This window comes from Diorhabda sublineata, chromosome 1 (assembly GCF_026230105.1).
Source record: "Diorhabda sublineata isolate icDioSubl1.1 chromosome 1, icDioSubl1.1, whole genome shotgun sequence".
Taxonomy (NCBI): domain Eukaryota; kingdom Metazoa; phylum Arthropoda; class Insecta; order Coleoptera; family Chrysomelidae; genus Diorhabda; species Diorhabda sublineata.
Genome location: NC_079474.1, coordinates 10,945,594 through 10,951,902, shown reverse-complemented (window position 1 = coordinate 10,951,902; position 6,309 = coordinate 10,945,594).

Genomic DNA, 6,309 nt, shown 5'->3' with positions numbered 1-6,309 from the left:
ATATATAAATAAATAAAATGTAACATTTTATACCCACTAAAAACGTTCCACCTTGTATGTTTGCATTCTTCCCCTCTTATACCTTTCCGTATTCCTACGCGCATTGTCACTATTACGTCATATCGCAATCTTAAGTAGACACTAATTAGATTTTCATTTTTATGAAAATCAACACTTATTAAGAAACGCAATTAAAACAATTATTTTCGTTGATTAATGACGTAAAAAATCGCGGGTTTTCTTTATATCATTTCCATTACCATTGTTAGAAATTTCATGTGATTTATTTGAAAACCAAATTACAAACTATGTGACACACCTTTGTATATTTTTGAATTTTCTATCCGAATTTGAATATAATACATTTTTCAAATCATCATGTAAATATAATATACACATTTATTTTATTTATAATTGAAAACGTAATAAACTATATACGACATGTTTGTTGAATTTGATACTTAGTTTGATACATAGATGGCGCCACAATCCCCTAAAATTAATATTAAATCATGTGTAAAAAGATCACCAGTTTTCAAGGTTAATGCCTTTGTTTTTTTGTTTTGCTTTATTTCTAACGATTTTGAATGCCTCATCATAAAAAGAAACGACGTTCCTTTTGAAAATTAAATAAATTTAATACTGTTTCTAGAAAGTCATTACTTGTAGTATAAATAGCATATTTATAAAGAAATACTCAGCATATTTCACATTTATACACCTGCCATATATCTCGAGACATTTCTGTAATAAATATAATTAGATAAGATTTACCGAAACCGTTATACAAGTACGAGAATTACGCGGTTTTCAAAGACTTTAATTTCTTATAAAAAAAACTTATTCTAGTTATATTGATTCATTAATATATAATAAAATCGTCCTAAAATGAGCTTTACTGATTATATTAATGAATCAATTATTTAAAATTGTAGTACTACAAACTCTCTTGTACCAAATCGTACTTATAAAAACTTTTAAGTACATCATTGTCATTTTCCATTTGCGTAAGTTTATTATATTCTGGGGTGTAAGTACAATAGGATTATTTGGTTTATTATAATACAAAGTATTCACGAGAAGAGCATCTTGTGAACAGATGTCTCAAAAACGAAAATTATAATCTGTTTAAAAAAAGGAACTTCGCAATTTTCACATAATTCGATGTTTTATGTGTTGCATAAATTTCCGCAAAGAAGGACAGTTTAATATCAGTGGAATAAACTCGTTATGTAGAATCTAATTATCAATTTAGATATATACAAGGTTATTCAAAAGATAAGGTAAACAGCATGAATAAAGGGCTCATTAGAACTGATAACATTAAATGTGTTTACGCTATTGAATCTTTGTCACAAATTTAGTTTAAAAACAGGAATAAAATATGGAATCCTTTCCTTTTTATAACTCGCCATGGTTCTCAAAATCTACAAACAATGAAAATATGGATAAATTCCATTTTTAAAAACATATTTAGCTATTTCAAAAATCACAAATAGGTTTTTTTCGTATACGAGGGTTGCTACTTAACTTTTAAGATATGGCAACAATGATGTGAATATGTCAAATCCGACATTGTCATTATAAAGTTTGACATTTCCAATGGTGAACGCGTCATACTATTTGAATTGTTTGTAGAAACTTGAAACATTCATCTTGGTCTAAAATTGGAATTAAATCGCGAACATTTCCGTGCGATGATTTTTCATTACTTTCGACGTGGATCCTGGATCACACTTCGACTTTTGGTGATGAAGCACCAACTCGAGCCATCATATTTTTTGGTATTCCGAATTCAATCGTGATCCTACTTCGCTACAGGATGAATTTTATATTGCATGAACATCGGCTGTCAAAAAGAGTTGTATTATTGGATACTGCATAATTTGACAATCACTTAAAAAAATTCCTTATCCTGGTGCAAAGAAATACTAAAAAAAATTCATTCGCGGTAGTTAAATAACTCAATTCATTAATTTGAAAAAACTATTTATAAATAATTAATTTCAATAATTCGACTATCGTACTCGAAGTATGTCAAAGTATTAAGAACTCAGTATCCATGTACAAGCTGTCTTAAATACTAAATCTTATTGGCAAAAGCTATGATTAATTATAAAACTGGATATATGTGGTCGTTTAGAAACTTCAAGTGTGCAAGGGACACACGTAATCACTTAACTATGAGGTTGGTTCCCATTAGGAGGGGACAGTGTACAACTTGCCTTAAGTGCTAAATCTTATCGTATACAATAAAAACTATCAATTCTGGTAGACAAGGGACATTTGTGATCCTTCATAATCACATTGATATAAGACAACAATTAGGTAATAATCAGAGACGATACGTTTATGGAGGGTAAAATACGGTTCCCTTCGGAAATGATGAGATAATTCGGTGTTTCAAAAGACCTCTATAAGATCGTGAGAAGCACCGAATCATGGATCTGTATATATGAATCCGAAACTAAACAACAATCGACTGTATGGGTCTTTCAAGACGAGCTAAATCCACAAAAGTTGTTTGCGACGAAGCTCTTCGCAGCAAATGTTGTTTCCTAATAACTGGAGATGTCACTACCGTTCTATTAGAGCAACGTAGAACAGTCAATTCTGAATGGTACACCAGAAGTTTTAGAAAAAATCAGGGAAACCAATCGCAGAAGAAGAATCATTTTCCACCATGACAAAACGAGTTGTCACACATCAGTTCAAAGGAAAACATCTTTGAACAGTCAAAACATCGAATTGAAGGTCATTCGTCGTGCTGTTTTTGTTTTGTATAACTGGACATGTTGCCACCGTTCCATTGGAGCAACACGTGGAACGGTCAATTCTGAATGGTAGGTACACCAGCATCTGTTGGCCAAAAGTGTTCGATAAAATCACGATACGAATCATTTTCCACCACGATAATGCGAGTTCTCACACACCAGTTTAGGCCGAAACGTTTTTGAACAGTTTGTTTGGCACCCAATGTTTGCGTGGTCAACGTTTTTCTACACCTGAAGAAGCGGTTGACGCGTCCAAATCACATTTTTAATAAAACCATATCCAATTATGAATATTTGTTTTCATTTATTTATCTCAAAACTTGAATAGCAACTCTAGCAGAAACAAAAAATTTTAGATGTCTCACTATAATATTATTTCGTAAAAAGTATGTTATTAACAGTTAGAGAAAGAAGAAGCTACAATATGTCATTCGTTCGACGAATTTTACGCTCTGTTTCTACGATAAACAGTCTCGTGTAACTAATTACATATAATTTAATACGAGGTCTATCAAAACTATGTAAATTTAAAGAAAAATAGGAAAGACGATCCAAACGGTTTATAATATCAGAAATTGGAGAGAAGAAGTACAGAGAATTAAGTAAAAAAGTTATAATTCACTTAATATTAAGCATCTAGGTAATTTTTTCGAAATTTTTTAAAATATTTGAATTAGCATTGCATTTTAATTAATAAACGACATTTGTTGATAAAAATATAATATAAATTAGGCATCAAAATACATATTAAGAAGGTGAATAAATAATACAATATTTATAGATAAACATATTCGAAAATATCGATTATTCTTGTTGATACTTTTCTTTTATTTAGCATGTCAAACTTTTTAGTATCCCGTTTACCATTTTAGCTCGACGCTACTGCTTCGTGCTTATCATCAAGAACAACAAGTCGGTTGTTATTTATTTCAAGTGATCCGAACTGAAAGACCCGCTTCTTTAAAAATTAACCAAAGCACGTTAAATAACGTGTTCTAGATAATATATATTTTGAAATAATACTCGCCATTGTTCGGTAATTTATGATTTAAAAGAGCGAATTGACGTCTGTAATTGGAGTTGTCAAGAGTGTATGGGGTATTTGTATAAGTCCTTAATTAGTTTCAAGAGATTCCATTTAAAGTAGATAATTAAATAGTTTATAAAAGTCACTTCAATTTTTTTCCCATCAGTATTAGTCGAGATTTTCTATTTAAAATAAACTTCATTTAAGTTACAACATAAAATAGTAACAGATTAAAAAAAATTGAATTAATAGATAGATTTTCAGATTTTAATCATTTTTAGTATAACGTTTAATTAGAACTTCGACAAAAATCACCCTGTATACACGAAATATATTTAACAATACAGAAAATTTCGACAAAAAATTATAATCCTCATTATTATTAATATATACCTTACAATACTATACCAAACGACGTTATATAGTAAACCACCTAACCACACTTTTCTGATGAACAGAAAACGAGAATAATGGGATTATAGTTAAAAGCTCTTCAACAAATTTGAGGGATTTATACTAAAAAAAATCAATTATTTTCTGAAGCATTGAAATACTTAAGATCGAGTGTATTATTCCCTATAATACCATTGTTAAAATCTTCTTAGTGACCACTTGAGTGCATTCTAAATAGATCTTTACCTAACTTAACCATAGTAGTATGTATAACAAAGAAAAACGAACTAATAACGTGAAAACAAAACTAATTTAATCATTGTAATTTTTGAGTGTCAAAATTTGGGTACACTTCCGTTACGCCATCTACATGTCAATAGAACGACTGTATTGATTAGAGTTTCTCCGGAAATAAGTTTTGAAATGACGGAATTAGTGAAAAAAAATTGTGGATATAACAGTGATCATCAAAGCTGGAATGATCTAATTTATATGCGATGTTAAAGTTACGCTGTAATCATCCAAAGACATCTTTGAAATATTTGTTACGGTTGTGACGGCACGCATAACCGTCGTCTTGAAATATCACTGTTTTTTATACCCGACACGGGAATCTTAATGTTCTATGAGATGTAATGTATACACCTGCAACTTCGTACGTGAGCTGGAGCGTTATAAATTCATTCTTATATATATAGTCTAGGTGAATATTTAACAAAAAAATTTATAAATTGATATTTAGTAATAAATTCAAGTGAATTTGTTCGTTAAAATATAGATATTTTACACAAATAAAAGATGTATATTCATTGTAACTTGAAAATATATGTATGTTGCATATAATTAAAAAAATGCATGAATATTTTATAAAGATTTTCTTCCTGGACTATAATATTCTTCTTTTTTACGTTAGAAAATGGTATCGTTGCGGTTGTGCCGGTAAAACATAACCTAATTGATTGAACCGAGATTATTTTTTTGTTTTAAACATTTACGTGATCATCTAAGATGCAATTCGTTTTTTATTTCTTACAAGGAAATTGTTAAAAGTATTTATGTGCTCGATTGAAATACAAAAACAAAAAATATATATTCACTTACCTTTTTTATGATTTCAAAAAATCTAAACTCATGCTAAATGAAATATGCCATAAAAGAATTGAAATTCATCGTTAAATAGTCAATCGAGTTTGTTAGGAATTTTCTTAAAACATTTTTATAGTTAATTTTAAAATAATTTTCGACTCACGTATATAGTGGGAATTGGAAAAAAGGTCTGATTTAATTACCACCCTAAACGAAGTTAATAACAACTTTTTACTACAATATCTAATTATATATAATCTGCATCAAGGTTTGGCATTTGTTTACGATCGGTGTTGCCAGAAATTCACATTTATCTTCCAACGCTTAGACAATATAATAATACAATTCCTTTGTTATATGGTACAGAACCGAATCAGAAATAATTGATTGAATATTATATTATTCTACTACTAACTTATTGTTATATTTAATAGTATCTTTATAATATCTAATTAATATTATTAGTATCGAATCCAATGATATTTGTTTAACTTATGATAATCCTATTCTATTCGCAAATATACTTTTCTCTATACGGAACTATTCGTTACGAATGGTCGAGTCCGTTTCTGGGAAAAGTTTTGAAAAGGCGGTACTCAGCTTGCTAGGATCGTTGATTACAGTCATTGTACAACATTTCTTATAGTGATTCAACATTTGAATTATTATTTAAGTTTGATCTAGTAATTTTTTATAAATGATACAGATAGATTTTACTTCATCAATAAACGAATTATATAAGCTAGGAACATTTTTTTTAATTCAATACGTTTTTAGCTCATTTTTAAATTCACTATTAATGGTAACTGAAAAAGAATAAAAATAATTTATAAATCTAATTTTATTGCCATCTTCTGAAGAAACTAGGAGTTAAAAAAGGTAGTTATATAGAAAACACATTCATATTAAAACGATCTCAACTAGAGGGCGCTTTGACAGTTCAATAAAATCGAAATATTTCAAGGACATTTCAAAATACAATATGCTAGAAAATTATACAAATGTAATGGATATTGTTCAACAAAAATA